General features: G+C 36.4%; 1 pseudogene; it reads right to left on the bottom strand.

Moving 5' to 3' along the window:
• Positions 1 to 10,600: 10,600 nt before the first annotated feature.
• LOC122490741 lies at positions 10,601 to 10,718 on the bottom strand (annotated as a pseudogene).
• Between the last annotated feature and the right edge of the window lie 7,232 nt (positions 10,719 to 17,950).

Below are 17,950 nucleotides of genomic sequence, written 5' to 3'. Positions count from 1 at the left end.
TTTTTTCAGCTGTGGCTTCCCAGGTAATTTATTACAGAGATCTGGCTGAGCTTCACAGTGGAGTCTGGAGGCCTTGTGGGGGGATGACAAAGGAGGAAACGGATCTTGTCTTTAAACAAAGCTGAAGGAAGGGCAGAGAGCCGGTGTTTGGCTATGTGAGAGGCCTCCATATGCTGGCCCTCCCTGCCCACACACTGGGGACCATTGTTCAGAGTTTGAGAATCATCACTGCAGCCTGCACTGATCAGTGAAGGAAAAAAAAACCAACAACAACCCCCACCACACAACAAGAAATTGCCTTCCAAATACTCTTTCATAGAGAGAAATAGAAACTGCAAACAATAAGCAGTATTTCATCACTAGTTATTATAAAATGTTGAGGGGCGCCTGGGTGGCGCAGTCGGTTAAGCGTCAGACTTCAGCCAGGTCACGATCTCGCGGTCCGTGAGTTCGAGCCCCGCGTCAGGCTCTGGGCTGATGGCTCAGAGCCTGGAGCCTGTTTCCGATTCTGTGTCTCCCTCTCTCTCTGCCCCTCCCCCGTTCATGCTCTGTCTCTCTGTCCCAAAAATAAAATAAACGTTGAAAAAAAAAATTAAAAAAAAAAAATGTTGCCTATGTTCTTAGAGATAAAAGGCGAAGATCTCTCAGCCTTCCCACCCCTGCCCACCTCGATCCACCCATCCCCACCTCACTTGAAAAATACTTCAAATTAGACTTGTGTAAGTTACCCAAAGAATGTCCAGATACCTGTAAAATATGAAGGAAAAAATGCTCTTCTATCTTGTCTTCCATTAAGGAGTTCAGGGAAGGCAGTAATATTTAGTGAGCTCCTGGCATATGTCAAGACATTTCACAGATGGTATTTAATTTCCATTATGATACTTTGAGATAGAGATTCTCATGCATGTTGATGTGGAAACTGAGGGTCAGAACAATTAAGAGATGTATTCAAGATCACATAGCAAATAATTAGTAAGCACAGCATTGTAATGTAAATTTACCTCCTTCCTTCCTTCCATTGATTCCCCTTCCAAAACATGAATGGAGAGAAGTATAGCCCAAACTATCACTATAGTTCCTTAGCTGGCAAAATGGAAAAAATATTGAGCTTATTTTAAAATCAATCAATCAATCATGGTTGTTTTCCTCCTAAGAGGCAACACAGACTGGTAAAAAGTCCTTAAAAAATGAAGCCTTCCTGGTATTTGAAAATGACCACATGTTTTCAGTAGGTCTCTGTGGATCAAATTTTGGTTTTCCATCAAAATCCCTGGGAAGGTAGAAGATACTACCATCTCTCAAACCATGAGATCTGTCAAACAAACAAACAAACAAACAAACAAACAAAACCTCCCTTTCATTAGAAAGTAAACACAATTATTCTTGGCTCACAAGCGTATAGGGATCAGTTGTGATATGCATCTTAAGCAATTTTTTGCCAGTACTTGAAGTTAACAAATGACTGCTCAAATACGATGGAGTGTACATTCTACTTTTCTTGTGTGTTTAAAATTTTACATTAACGGAAAGATTTATTTTAAATTTTTCTCATTTTTGTTGAAGTATAATTTATATACAGTGAAATGACAGATCTTAAGTATATAGCTTGACGAGCTTCAACAGTTGCATTCATCTGTGTAAACCATACCCTTTAACAGTACAGAATATTGCATGACCTGCAAAATATCCCTTAAGCCCCACCACGGTCGGTCCTCACATGCTCCCACCTCCACAGACACTGTGGTCCGTCCCCACGTGCTCCCACCTCAGACACCACTGTCCTGATTTCTTTTCCCATAGATTGGTCTTGCCTGTTTCAGAAACGCATACTAATGGAATCATACACTGTGCACCCTTTTGTCTCTGTCTTCTCTTACTCAGTATAATGATATCGAGGCCCACTCACGTATTGTATCAGAAGCGTTTTAATTTTTGTTTTTTATTGCTGAGCAGTATTCCATTGTATGGATACACCGATTTTATTTATTCATTCTTCTACTGATGGACATTTGGGTTGTTTCTGGTTTGTTCCTAGTCTAGTTGTTAAGGCCAAGGCTGGGAAAAGAGAAAACAAGGTAAAATACTTTGAAATCTGATTTTCTTCCTGAAATGTTCAGGATTAAGAGGAAAACTACTATGATCATCCATGCATGAGTCTGTTCTGTGTTCAGTGTTTTTTTTTTCCTTCTAGAAGTGTATTAGCTGAGTCATAGAGTAGATGTGTGTTTAACTTAGAAGAAACTGCCAAACCAATTTTCAAAGCGGCTGTACACTTTTACATTCCCATTAGTAAAGTGTGAGAATTCTGTTGCTCTACATTCTTGACAACATTTGGTGCTATCAGTAGCGGTATCTCATTGCAGCTTTCATTTTCATTTCCTTGATGACTAAGGATGTTGAGCAGTTTTTTCATGTTTTTTGGCATATCTGTTTTCGTGAAGTGCCTGTTCCAGTCTTTTGCCCACTGAATTTGATTTTTAACTTAAAAATCATGTAGTCTCAACACCTAGATATAACAACCATCATTAACATTTGGGACTTTTTTGTATGCATTTACTTATTTGCACACATATATTCTTTACAAAAAATGGGTTCATGTTTATAAACTGTTCTGTAAACAATTTTTTTTTTCATTTAGCGTTTGTCCATAAACATCTTTCCCTATCAGTAAATATACTTCTATGCCATCATTATTTACCCAGGAATGTTCACTGTAGCTTCGTGCGCAATAGCCCAAACAGGAAACAACCTTTCATCTGGTGAGTATGTAAACAAAGTGTGGTGTTTATCTATGCAATGGAATACTACTCAGCAATAAAAAGGAACAGACTACAGATAAATGCAACCTACATGCAAAACTATTATGCTGAATGAAAGAAGCCAGATGTAAAAAGTGTGAATATAAATTGGGGTGCCTGGGTGACTCAGTGGGTTGAGTGTCCAACTTTGGTTCAAGTCATGATCTCGCAGTCTGTGAGTTCAAGCCCTTGTCCGGCTCTGTGCTGACAGCTCAGAGCCTGGAGCCTGTTTCAGATTCTGTGTCTCCCTCTCTCTCTGTACCTCCCCTGCTCATGCTCTCTCTCTGTCTCAAAAGTAAATGAACGTCAAAAAAAAAAAAAAACCAAACAAACAAAACCCGCGTGAGCGGGGGAGGAACAGAGAGAGAGAGGGAGACACAGAATCTGAAACAGGCTTCAGGCTCTGAGCTGTCAGCCCGACTTGAGGCTTGAACTCACGAGCTGTGAGACCATGACCTGAACTGTGAAGTTGGCCGCTTAACCAACTGAGCCACCTAGATGCCTCATGTTAAAAAAATTTTTAAGTGTAAATATAAACTATAGTGAAAATGCAAGTATAGTGACTCCACAAACTTGGGGCTGAGGAATGGACTGCCAAGAGGCAATATGAAAGTTTTGAGAATGGTAAAAATCTTCTCAATATTGATTGTAGCTGTACTTTCACTGGTATGTGGATGCATCAGAAGTCACCTAAGAGTACATTTTAGGTGAACGCCTATTGCAGGCAAATTATAGCTCAATAAAATTGATTTCAACAAAAAGCATTCTTGAGGAGATGCATTATAGGATACAGGCTGGGCACTGAAGGAAGTAGGACAAACATGGCCAACACAATGAAAGAAAAGAAATTAAGTAGTAAGAAGCCTGAAATGTTAGGAAGTTGAGGTAAGAGATTATATAGCAGAGGTTAGGTTGCAGAAAAAATAGTTTTAAGTTGAATTAGGTTTCTTATTTAAACTGTTCAGCTTAAGCCGAAAAAATAATTCATTGTCTCATAGCATACAAAAAAAATAAATAAATAAGCAAAACTGGAATCAGAGACTCAGTCAAAGCCAGGACTTAATGTTCAGCTCCATGATCTCTGACACTACCTTACTGGGAGGGTAGGGGAGAGATTTGGGGTACTTCTTTATGACCTCACAAGGATGGAGGTCTAGGCTCCCTGCTTGGCCTCACTGGTGAGGATGGGGGTTGGGTTGCAATTTTATCTCGGGTATTTGGCTGGAGTAGAGTAGTTATTGTCCAACAGATTTCTGTCTTCTAGGCTGCCCCTTTTTGGTCCTTCGACTAGAGCCAGCAGGATTTTCTGGGGTGGAGGGTGAACACGTGCACTCATTGGCATTTTCAGGTTGCTGGCTTCTCTACCATCTAGTGTGGGTATGAGACAAAAAGAAAACCCAGGAACTCACTACCTTGTTCCTCATTTCTGAGGTCTACTGCTGATCTGCCTTCTCTCCACCTTTCAGCCCTTTGTTTTATGTAGAATGCCCAGAGTTTTTAGCTGTACTTAGGAGAAGTAAGGGAAAAATGTGTTTACTCCATCTTTCTGAAGGAGAAGTCTTCCTGACTACTTTTTAAAAATGGAGTTGTTCGTCTTCTTATTATTGAGTCATAGGAGTTGTTCATATATTCTAAATACAGGCCCTTTGTCAGATATAGGTCTTTTTTCCTATATGTAGCTTGCTAATTCAATGTATTAACAAAGACTTTTGATGAACAGAAGTTTAAAAGTTTGATTAAGTCCATTATGTTCCTTTTATGATTAGTGTTTTGTGGGTCCTTAATAAAGAAGTATTTACCTATCTGTAATTGCAAAAATAACCCCCATTTGTTAGCTTTATGATTTCAGCTTTTACATTAAGAGCCATGATCCATCTCAAATTAATTTTTGTCTTTTAGTGTATCAGTTGCAACTGATTTTTTTCTGCATACATAGCCAGTTGTTTCAGCACTATTTGATGCAAGTACTTTGCCCATTTAGTTTCTTTGGTACCTTGGTGAAATAAATATATGTGGGTCTACTTTTGTGCTATATTCTAATCCAGTGACCTATTTGTCTGCCTTTATGCCAATAGCCCATTGTCTTGATTACCATAGCATTATAACAATCTTGAAATCAGAGAGTATACATCCTCCAACTTTTTTTTTTCTTCAGAATTGCTCTATCTCTGTTAGGCTCTTCATATTTCTATGAAAATTTCATAGTCCACTTGTCAATTTTTTCAAAAAAGTCTTCTGGGATCCTGATTGGGTTTGTGTTGAATCTTTAGATCAATTCTTGAGGAATTGACACCTTAACAAGAAATAATATGTCTTTCCATTTGTCTACTTTGATTCTCTTAGCAATATTAAAGGTTTTCAGGGTATAATCCATATATTTTATTATGTGCATACCTAAGCTTTTTGGGTTTTTAATATTATTCTAAATGGTATTCTAAGTTTATACTTTTTCAAATGTTCACTTGCTAATATATAGAAATACAGCTGAGTTTTGTATATTGGCCTTGTATCCTGAAATTGCTCTAAATTCACTTAATAGCCCTAGTAGCTTTTGTTAAGTTGTTTAAGATTTTCTATGTACGTGACCATGTCATCTGCAAATAAGGACAATGTTACTCATTCCTTTACAGTTTTGTGCCTTTTAATTCTTTTTCTTGTCTCATCACACTGTTGAAGACCTCTGATAAAAGTGTCTCAGACCACTACCAACAGTGGTGGGAGTGGACATACTTGCCCTGATCTTCATCTTAGGGTGAAAATGTTTTGATTTTTCTCCATTAAGTAGTTAATAGCTGTGGATTTTTTAATAGAAGTCCTTTATGAGGCTGATGAAGTTTCCTTTTATTCTGTGTTTGCTTAGAGGTTTTATTAGGAATGAGTGTTGAATTTTGTTGAATGCTTTTCCTGCATCTATGGAGATGATTGTGTGATTTTTCTTCTTTATTCTTTGAATTGCATCTGTTTATATTCAAATATTAGACGAACATTGCATTCTTGTAATAAATCCCATTCTGTCATGATGATTATTCTTTGTCTATGTTTCTGGGCTCCATTTGCTAAAATTTCATTAAGGACTTCATATCTATGACAGCATTGGTCAGTTGTTTTCCTTTTTGTAATGTCTTTGTCTAGCTTTGACATCGGAGTAACTCTGGTCTCAAAAACAGGTTTGTAAGTGTTCCCGTCCTCTATTTTCTAAAAAGAGTTGTATAGGATTAGTACTGTTTCTTCCTTAGATGTTTGAGATAATTCATCAGTGAAGTCTCTTTTGTGTGTATGTAAATTGTTTTCTTTCTTTCAGCAGACATGATGGCTGTCCAGTATCTGAAAATAGCTATTTTATGTATTTTATCTACTTTTGTGTGGTTTATAGTGGAAGGGCTTTGTGGTACCAGTTACTTAATCATGGCTAGAATAAGAGTATCTAGTAAGAAGTTTGTTTTATTTGATGATATTATTAAGATAATTCAAAATTTGGGGTGCCTGGGTGGCTCAGGAAGTTGAGCATCTGACTTTGGCTTAAGTCATGATCTCGCAGTTTGTGAATTCGAGCCCTGTGTCGGGCTGTGTGTTGACAGCTCAGAGCCTGGAGCCTGCTTCGGATTCTGTGTCTCCATCTCTCTCTCTGCCCCACCCCCTCACTTATGTTCTGTCTCTCTGTCTCAAAAATAAACATTAAAAAAAATTTTTTTAAAAAGATCATTCTAAATTCAATAGACTTAATGTTACCCCAATATTGAAGCTACCTCAATAGATTGTATTAATCTCATTTCTGTTGAATTTACCCCAAAATTAAGTATTAGTATAATTCAATATTAGCAAAGACTAGTACATTGAACAACAGACTTACCACGTAGATTCAATAATTAACATTATTTTTGCTTACTTCAATTTTAATATGCTTCCTTGTATGGAATAAAAAGTAGTAAAGTTACAGGTAGAGTTATTTTGCATTACTCTAATATGCTCCATGAGTGTGTTTTGCATTTCATCCATTATGCTTAGTAATATGAGATTAAAAGTTTGAAACTCATTATTTAGAGACTTACATGTTTTGGAAATGTTACTGCTTAAATGTGCAAACCTTTTCTTTTTTTTTTAAATTATTTATTTGTTTGTTTATTTTGAGGGAGAGAGAGAGAGAGAGAGAGACAAAGACAGAGACAGAGCAAGCAGTGAAGGCAGAAAGAGAGGGAGATAGAATCCCAGGCAGGCTCTGTGCTATCAGCAACAGAGCCTGATGCAGGAGTTGAACTCACCAACTGTGAGATCATGACCTGAACTAAAACCAAGAGTTAGACACTTAACTGACTGAGCCACCCAGGTGCCCCTGTGCAAACCTTTTCTAATAAAATAAACGTGTATATGATTCTGGTATCTCAGCAGAAATGAGGTGTTTCCCAGTAGAATGTACAAGAACTTTGCCGTTAAATCTGCATCTTCTGCATGGCTTTGTCTCTGCTGCTTCTCACCCTACAATTAGACTATGAGGAAAGCAGTCATTTTCCAAAATTATACATAATATCCAGGTTAATACCCATAAAGAATCATGCTAGAAACCTAATCCTTTGCTTATCAGGCCTGCTCCACCTAAATCTACTTTCTTAGACAATCGAATTACTTCAATTTCCTTTTGGAAATTAAGTGGGAATAGTAAACAAATGATAAAATTAAAAACCACTGGGCAGTTGTGATTCTAGCCTTCACTCAGGGTAGGTGAAATTGTTTAGCCTATCCTGACTTAAAGCACTCACACCCAACCCTTTGGACTACCCAAGATCTGAAGGCTATATCCCACTCCTGGGTCCAAAGGGAAAAATCCTCAGAGCTAGGGCTTACCATGGCTATTATTACACCGTGAACTTTAAAGCAGGAGTTGATTAAACACAAAAACAACCAGGAGTGGCTGAGTCAGTTGAGCCGTTGACTTCAGCTCAGGTCATGATCTGGTGGTTTGTGAGTTTGAGCCCTGCATCGGGCTCTGTGCTGACAGCTCGGTGCCTGGAGCCTGCGTTGGTTTCTATGTCTCCCTCTCTCTCTCTGCACCTCCCCTGCTCTCTCTCTCTCTCACTCTCAAAAATAAATAAACATTGAAAAAAAGCAACCAACAACCCTCCAGCATTACAGATTATTATATTGACACTGTAATAAGGGTAATGCTACATCCTGTGAAAAATCTTAAATGATATTACAATGCAGAGAATATGAATAGTATGCAGATTAGCAATGGGGAAAACTTTTTTAAAAAGCATATTATAATGTAATGAAACAATATGTTTCTTTGTTGATAGCACTGGTGAATAATTCTAGCACTGGTGAATTTTAGCAATCATTACTCTAGACCTTGTCCCACCAGTGTTCTCCTCAAAATTAACCATTAGAACAACGATGAGGGTGGAAGGCAGCATCAAAAAAAAATCTTAATTTCTGCCAACAAATTTATAATAAAAATTTTGATGGTTTATTTAATGTAGTGGATTAGATCACAAGCCCCAGGTGCTTCAAAATCACCAGGAGCCTTAATTCAAAGGTCAGGCTGCATCCCCAGATATTTCTGTCTCTATGACTTACCTATTCTGGGCCATTTTATAAAAGTGGAATCACAATTTTGTGGCTGACTTCTTTCACTTAGCATAATGTTTTCAAGGTCATATACTATAGCATGAATCAGTACATCGTTCCTTTTTATGACTGCATAATACTCCTTCCATGATATAGATATACCATATTTTGTTTATCCATTCATCAGTTGGTGGACATTTGGATTGTTTCCATTTTGGCTATTATAAATACCACTCTATTTATCTATCAGCAGGGTGCCTGGCTGGTTCAGCCAGAGGAGTGTGCAGCTTTTGATCTCAGGGTCATGAATTTGAGCCCCACGTTGAGTGTAGAAATTACTAAATAAATAAGTAAATACTGCTATGAACATCTATGTTCAAGTCTTTGTGTGGGTATATATTTTAAGTTCTTTTGGGCATATATTTAGGGGTCAAATTATTGGGTCATATGGTAATTTTATGTTTAACTTTTTGAGGAACTGCATCATTTTATATTTCCACCAACAATGTATGAGGGTTCCAATTTTCCCCACTTTCCCCAATAACACTTGATCTCTCTCTCTCTCTCTCTCTCTCTCTCTCTCTTTAGAGAGCAGGGGAGAGCGGCAAAGGGAGAGAGAAAGAATCTTAAGCAGGCTCCATGCTCAGCATGAAGCCTGATGTGGGGCTCGATCCCACAGCCCTGGGATCATGACCTGAGCTGAAATCAGGAGTCACATGCTCAACTGAATGAGCCACCCAGGCACCCCTATCTGTCTTTTTGATTATAACTATCCTAGTGGTTATGAAGAAGCAATATCTTATAGTTTTTTTTAATTTTAATTATTATTTTAAAATTTTAATTCTAGTATAGTTAACATACAATGTTATATTAGTTTCAGGTGTACAAAATAGTGATTCAACAATTCCATACATTACTCAGTGCTCATGAAGGTAAGTGTGCTCTTAACCTGTTTCATCCAATTCCCCACCGCCACCTCTCCTCTGATAACCATTAGTTTATTTTCTACAGTTAAGAGTCAGTTTTTTTGGTTTGTCTCTTTTTTGTTTGTTTATTATGAGTGAAATCATATGGTATTTGTCTTTCTCTGACTGACTTATTTCACTTTGCATTATACTCTCTAGCTCTATCCATGTTGTTGCAAATGACATGACTTTATTTTTTATGGCTGAATAATATTACATTGTATATATACCATTTCTTCTTTATCCATTTATCAGTGGACACTTGGGCTGCCTCCATAATTTGGCTATTCTAAATAATGCTGCAATAAACATAGGGGTGCACTTATTCCCTCGAATTAATGTTTTCATATTCTTTGGGTAAATATCCAGTAGTGCAATTACTGGATCACAGGACAGTTGTATTTTTAATTTTTTGAGGAACCTCCATACTGTCTTCCACACTGGCTACCCCAGTTTGCATTCCTACCAACAATGCGTGAGAGTTACTTTTTCTCCACATCTTAATCAACACTTGTTGTTTCCTGACATTTTGTTTTTAGCTATTCTGACAGGTGTGAGGTGATATCTCATTGTGATTTTTATTTGCATTTCTCTGATGATGAATGATACTGAGCATCTTTTCATGTGTCTATTGTCCATGTGTATGTCTTCTTTGGAGAAATGTCTGTTCTTGTCTTCTCCCCATTTTTAATTGGATTATTTGGTTTTTTGATTTTGAGTTGTATGAGTTCTTTATATATTTTAGATACAAGCCCTTTATCAGATACATCATTTACAAATATCTTTTCCCATTCGGTAGGGTGTCTTTTAGTTTTGTTGGTTGTTTCCTTTGCTACGTAGAAGTTTTTTTTTATTTTGATGTAGTCCCAATAGTTTATTTTTGCTTTTGTTTGCCTTGCCACAGGAGACATATCTAGAAAAATACTGCTATGACCATTGTCAGAGAAATTACTGCCTAAACTCTCTTCTAGGATTTTTATGGTTTCTGGTCTCACATTTAGGTTCTTAATTCGTTTTGAGTTGATTTTTGTTTTTGGTGCAACAAAGTGGTTCAGTTTCATTCTTTTGCATTTAGCTTTCCAGTTTTCCCAAAATCATTTGTTGCATATTCTTTCCTCCTTTGTTGAAGATTAATTTACCAAATGATTATGGGTTTATTTCTGGGATTTCTATTCTGTTCTACTGATCTGTGTGTCTGTTTTTGTGCCAGTATCATACTATTTTGATTACTACAGCTTTGTGATATAACTTGAAGTCTGGGATTGTGGTGCCTCCAGTTTTGTTTTTCTTTTCCAAGATTGCTTTGGCTATTTGAGGTCTTTTGTGGTTCTATTAGCAATAATCGCGCCTCGGATAAACCTCATTGGCTACGATACTGCCACTGCGCAAAGCTCTTTTGTGGTTCTATACAAATTTTAGGATTTTGTTCTAGTTCTGTGAAAAATACTGTTGGTATTTTTATAGGGATTGCATTAAATCTGTAGATTGGTTTGACATTTTAACAATATTTATTCTTCCAATCCATGGAATGTCTTTCCATTTGTTTGTGTTGTCAGTATCTTTTATTATGTTTTACAGTTTTCAGAGTCCAGCTCTTTCGCCTCTTTGGTTAAGTTTATTCCTAGGTATTTTATTATTTTTGATACAATTTTAAATGGGATTGTTCTCTTAATTTCTCTTTCTGCTGACTCATTATTAGTGTATAGAAATGCAACAGATTACTGTACATTGATTTTGTATCCTGAGACTTTACCGAATTCATTTATCAGTTCTATCAGTATGTTTTGGTGGAATCTTTAGGGTCTTCTATAAATAGTATCATGTCATCCCAAATAGTGATAGTTTTACTTCTTCCTTACTAATTTGGATGCCTTTTTATTTCATTTTCTTCTCTGATTGATGTGGCTAGGATTTCCAGTACTACGTTGAGTAAGAGTGAGACGTTGTCTTGTTCCTTACCTTAAGGGAAAAGCTCTCAGTTCTTCCCCATTAAGTATGATGTTAGCTGTGGGTTTTTCATATGTAGCCTTTCTTATGTTGAGGTAAATCTCCTAAATCTCCTTTGTTAAAGGTTTTTATCATAAATGGATGTTGCACTTTGTCAGATGCTTTTACTGCATCTATTGAAATGATCATACGGTTTTTATCCTTTCTCTTGTTGATATGATATATCCTGTTGATTGATTTGTAAATATGGAATGACACTTGCATTCTGGGAATAAATCCCACTTGATCATAGTAAATGATTTTTTTCAGTGTATTGTTGTATTGGGTTTGCTGGTCTTTTGTTGAGGATTTTGCATCTATGCTCATCAGAGATGTTGGCCTCTAGTCCTTTTTGTGTGTGTGGTGTCTTTATCTGGCTTTGGTTTTGGGATAATCCTGGCCTCATACAATGAATTTGGAAAGTTTTCCATCCTCTTTTAATTTTTGGAAAAGTTTGAAAAGAATAGGTATTAACTCTTCTTTAAATGTTTGGTAGAATTCATCTATGAAGCCATCTGGTCCTGGACTTTTGTTTTTTGGGAGTTAATTGATTATTGATTCAATTTCATGGCTGGTAATCAGTCTGTTCAGATTTTCTATTTCTTCTTGCTTCATTTTTGGCAGTTTACATGTTTTTAGGAATATTATATTTTGGTTTGCATTTCCCTCATGACTAATAATGTTGACAGTCCTTTCATGTATTTATCACTCATTTATATATCTCCTTTGAAGAATGTTTATTTAAGTTCTTTTAAATTGGGTTATTTGTCTTTTTATTGTTGAGTTGTAAAAGTCTTTATATATTTTGGATGCTGGAGTATAGATAGATATCAATAGACATGTTGATATATAATATCTAATATATGATTTGCAGATATACGACTTACAAATAATTTTTTTTATTTCATGGGTTGCTTTTTACTTCCTTCTAATACTTTTTGATACACAAACATTTTTCATTTTGGTAAACTCCAGTTTTATTTCTTTCTTATTACGTGTGCTTTTGGTATCAAATCCAAGAAACCATTGCCTACTCCAATGTCATGAAGATTTACATCTATGTTTGCTTCTATGGTTTTATAATTTTACCTCTAAAACTTATGTTTTGCTGCATTTTAGGTTAATTCTTGCATATAGAATGAAGTAGGAATCCAACTTGTTCTTTTGCATGTGGATATCCAGTCATTCCAACGTTTAAAAACGTTGTTCTTTCCCCACCAAATGTCTTGACACTCTTGCCAAAAACAGTTAACTATAGACACATGGGTTTATTTCTGGACTCTCAATTCTGTTTTATTGATCTATACATCTATCCTTATGCCAGTACCAAGCAATCTTGAAGGGTGAGTCTTACAACTTTGTTTTGGTTTTGTTGTGGTATTTTTGGAGATTGTTTTGGCTATTCTGAGTCCCTTACATTTCCATATGAATGTTAGGATCAGCTTGTCAATTTCTACCAAAAAGAGAGCCTGGATTTTGATAGGAATTACACTGAATCTATATATCAGTATGAAGAATATTGTATGTTAACAATATTGAGCCTTCCAATCTATTGACCTGAGATATTTTCATTAACTTACATCTTTTTAAATTGCTTTCAGTGATGTTTTACAAAAAATTTTCAGGGTACAGTATTGCAGCATTGATATTTTTTAAGGTTTTTCAGATAATTATAATGTGCAGCCAGTGTTGAGAATGGTTGCTTAATGTCCATAAGATTGTCCCCCAAATCACAAATCTTAGGTTCTCTGCCCATGTGTGGCCCTGCTAGGGACAGGGAGGTGAAATTTACCTTGATTAAGATGTCCCACTTCGGAGGGATGTCCATTTCATGACATGTCATAGGAAAATCTAGTAATAAAATGTAATTGTACCCTACACATAATCCTAGAGTTTCAAAATCTTGAGAATCCTGAGAATTAATTTGTGTTGGCCCAGAGGGGTGAGAGTCTATCTGATTTTAATGTCTACTAAGAGTGAATGTATGTTGAACAACCTTCATCAATAACCCAACCCCCTATTAACTCTCCCCTCTGAAAAGATCCTCACCCACTACCTCTGCTTTCCTATTTATAACTAGATTTTTAAACCCCTGGGCTCTCTGTCCCAGTACATGTACATGTCCCATGTCCCATGTACATGTCCCATGTCCCCAAATTTTGATGTGTCTAAATTCTGATTATTTTAACTTAAGGCCATATCTGTGGATTTGAGGAACATCTGTTCACCATTTCTAGTACAAAGACTAGAAAGCCTTTGTTGTTTGTTTTTGTTTTTTGGTTGGCTTCTTTTGGGTTCATTTGTTTTTTTTTTCCTTTTGGCTCTTGATTTTTATCCTTCTCATAGGCAACGCCTTCAAGGCTTGACAAAATCACTGTGAGATCTAAAGAGAATGAGGGGCTCCCGGCTGGCTCAGTTGGAAGAGCGTGCAACTCTTGATCTTTGGGTCATGAGTTTGAGCCGCGTGTTGGGTGTAGAGATTACTTAAATAAATAAAAAACTTTAAACAAAAATAAAGGGAATGAAATGACCTCTCACATTAATATTACATTTTGTGACCATGGCTAAGTGAAGCTGTGGGTAGCTGGAGGCGTTGACTTAGGATGCTATCCTGACAAGTGGTCAGATTATCTCTGAGGAAACTTTGGAATAAATAACACATTGATCCACTTGTGGCAGTAATCAGTCCCTGATTGCTCATCTTCCCCTTCCTATTGCTAGACCTCAGGGCGTCTCTAGGTCCTGATACCATCTACACCTCTGCAATTCTAGTTCACATGAACTACCTGAAGTTTGAGGAGCATTATGGATTTTCTGGAATACCAATGAAGAAGTGATCTCTTCAGATGGGACTGAAATATAGGCCCAAGGCCCTCATCTTTTTCCCACTTCAACATGAATGATAGATGATGCTCACTACCATGCCTTTCCTTCCTGCTCTATCCAGACATTGAAAAAAATCTGGAAATACTTTATAGCAAAGATAAGAAAATAGTAGTAAGACCTCTTTCTTTCTGGGTTTGATATCAATACATCATTTTATCCATCTAATAAACCAGTCATTAAGAATTTCAAAAATTATAATAAAACATGGAAAAGCACAGTCTTAATTTTTAAATTTTATTTAAAATGCAAGACAAGTTGTTTTTCAGCACATTTTTCCACAGGTATATTAACAGATCAAATAAGTATTACAAATGAAGAGTAAGCTTAGATAAAACTTGCTTGATCATTTTAATGTTCCATCTGTTGAATTTCTTAAAAGTTTGCATTAATATCAATAACATTAATGCAAACATTCACATCATTGCTTTGGTTTGGTAATAATATTTTATCATGTCATTATAATAGAAATGTTCATAATACCATTCTTGTTTATAAACTATATATATACACTGTGTCTATCCTTTGTATTCTACTATGTATCTATCCATGCTTCTCATTTAAAAGAAAGTGAGGGGGTGCCTAGGTGACTCAGTTGGTTAAGTGTCCAGTTCTTGATTTCCGCTCAGGTCATGATCTCATGGTTTGTTGGATCAAGCTCCACATCGGGCTCTGCACTGACTGGTGCAGAGCCTGCTTGGGATTCTCTCTCTGCTTCTCTCTCTGCCCTTCCTCTGCTTACTCACATGTGCATGTGCATGCTCTCTCTCTTTCAAAACAAGTAAATAAGCATTAAGAAAAAAGTGAGAAATTTTCTCATGAAAAAATGAGAAAACAATCCATTACAATGATTTTCAATTTTCCTAATTATTAATAGTATGTCATTAGTAAAGACTGATTTGGGCCTTCGGAGAAAATGAGTCAAGCTGTATGACTATCTTTTCCCCTGGAAAAAAAGCACACCCAACATTGAAGGCACAATCCATGAGACAAATAATTGGTAAGACGGACTTCATTAAAATTAAAAAATATCTACTTTGCAAAAGACAATGTAAGAGAATGAGAAGGCCAGCCACAGACTGGGAGAAAATATTTGCAAAAGTACCGTTATTCAAAATATACATAGCCCTCTTAAAACTCAACACTTAGCAATCAGACAACCTGATTAAACAGTGGGCCAAAGATCTTAACAGGCACCTAACCAAAAAAGATGTGCAGATGGTAAATGAGCATATGAAAAGCTTTCCACATTATATGTCATTATGGAAATGCAAATTAAAACAACACTGAAATGCCACTACATATCTATCAGAATGGCCAGATGCAGAACACAGACAACAAATCCTGGTGAAGATGTAGGAACCCTCATTCATTTCTGGCAGAAATGCAAAATGGTACACCTACTTCCAGACATTGGAAGACAGTTTGGCAGCTTCTTAGAAAAGTAAACATACTCTTACCACATGATCTAGCAATCAAGTTCCTTGGTACTTACCCAAAGGAATTGAAAACTTACAACCAACACCAAACCTGCACACATATTTTTAGCAGCTCTATTCATAATTGCCAAAATGCGGAAGCAACCAAGATGTTCTTCAGGAGGTGAATGAATTAATAAACTGTAGTACATCCAGACATTTCTTTTCAGTGCTCACTGGAATATTACTCAGCATTAAAAAGAAATGAGCAGGGCGCCTGGGTGGCACAGTCAGTTGAGTGTCTGACTCTTGATCTTGGCTCATGTCCTAATCTCATGGTTAGTGGGTTGTGCTCTGTGTTGATGGTGTGGAGCCTGCTTGGGGTTCTGTCTCTCCTCTCTGTCCCCCCTCACTTGTATGTGTGTGCTCTCTCTCTCTCTCTCAAATAAATAAAACTTAAAAAATTTTTTTAAAATGAGCTATCAAGCTATGAGGAGACATAGGGGAAACTTAAATGCTTGTTAATAAGTAAAGCAAATCTGAAAAGGCTACATACTATTTGATTTCAACCATATGACATCCTGGGAAAGGCAAAATTATAGACAGTAAAGATCAGTGGTTGCAGGGGCTGGAAGGTGGAAGGACAGATGAACAGGCAGACCACAGAGGATTATTAGGGTAGTGAAAATATTCTGTATGATACTGTAGTAATGGATACATGTCATTATACAAACCCATAGAACATAAAACACCAAGGGTGGACCCTAATGTAAACTATAGACTTTGGTTGATTATCATGTGTCAACGTAGGTAACAAACGTACCTCTCTGGTGGGTCAGTGTTGACAATAAGGGAGGCTATGTATAAGTGGGGCAGGAAGTGTATGGCAAATCTCTGCCCCTTCCTCTTAATTTTGCTGTGAACCTACACCTGCTGTAAAATATAAACTGTTTAAAATTTTTAAAAAAATTTAAATCATACTACCTATGAAAAAACTGAGAGTGGTAATTTTGAATCTGCTCTGACTTTTTTAAAATCCCAAACTATTATAGTATTTCAATGTTATCAGTAAACATTAATTGCAACATGCTTCACAGTTAACTGAGGCTAAGTTCCTCTGGTCTGGACTAATGGTCTCCAGTTTTTTTGTTTTTGTTTTTTTGTTTTTGTTTTTGTTTTTTGCATGTACACCTGCCACTAAAAAATGTAAGTGTGAACATTCCAATATATGTATGCATATTTATTTAAAAATTATGTGCATGTAGCACTATGCTTATATACTCTGTACCCAGAGAGAATAGGAAATTTCAGTGTTTTATTTATTTATGTATTTATGTATTTATGTATTTATGTATTTATTTAGAGAGAATCCCAAGCAGGTTCCACCCTGTCAGCACAGAGCCTGATGTGGGGCTCAATCTCACAAACCATGAAATCATAAACTGAGCCAAAATCAAGAGTTGACTGCTTAACTGACTGAGCTACCTAGGCACCTCAAGAATAGGAAGTTTTAAAAGGTGACATGAAAATAACTATAAATTAAAACTCTAATATCTTTTTCCTCCATCCATATGGATTGTGTTGCACAGAACTTGGCAAGTTTATTTTTCCCTCCAACTTCTAGAAAAAATAAAGCAGGGAGCTATTTGAGGATCCACCAAGAAATACAATTTCTGGCCTTAAATTTTTCTCTTTGGTACAGAACCATAAACCTACTAAAGAGTAGGTCAGATGTTTGCTTATGCATGTCATCTGTGTTATGTGGGTATTAGGGCTTTGGGTTCCCTCCAGAAGCTTCCAGATTGGATTGATTTTGACCTGTCTTATGAACTCTGGAAAGGAGATGAAAATGAGTCATTATAGAGGCTTGAGCTTTTTCTGTTATTTCCCCCTTTCCTCCCATTGAAGGAATAGCACAGAATTGTATGCAGCTTTCGCAGCCTCTTCCTTTTGACAAAACATTGAAATGATGAACCTTTATCAATTGTCTTAACACAAGGTATGTCATGAGATTCTTCATAGAAGTGTCCATTTTGACTTTTGATCCATTCTGTGTTTTGTGTTTTCATTATTTAAGTCTCCAGTATAAGTTGTATGGAAATCACAGTCAACCATGGGAAGGCTTTTATTTTACCCCAAAGAAACTGAACCAATGGTGGTTTATTTACTTTCTTTGGTTGCTTTTCAAAATAAGGTTTTCTTCTAATTACAAAATAAATACACGTGATTATAAAAAGTTTGGAAAATACAAAAAGCAAAAGAACAGAATTAAAATTTCCTATATTCATATTAACTAATGATTTTTAAAATTAAGATCATATTGAATTTCTCATTTTAT

This window comes from Prionailurus bengalensis, chromosome B2 (genome assembly GCF_016509475.1).
Source record: "Prionailurus bengalensis isolate Pbe53 chromosome B2, Fcat_Pben_1.1_paternal_pri, whole genome shotgun sequence".
NCBI classification, from domain to species: Eukaryota; Metazoa; Chordata; class Mammalia; order Carnivora; family Felidae; genus Prionailurus; species Prionailurus bengalensis.
Note: the sequence above shows the minus strand (reverse complement) of the source record. Positions and strands in the feature narration are given on the sequence as shown.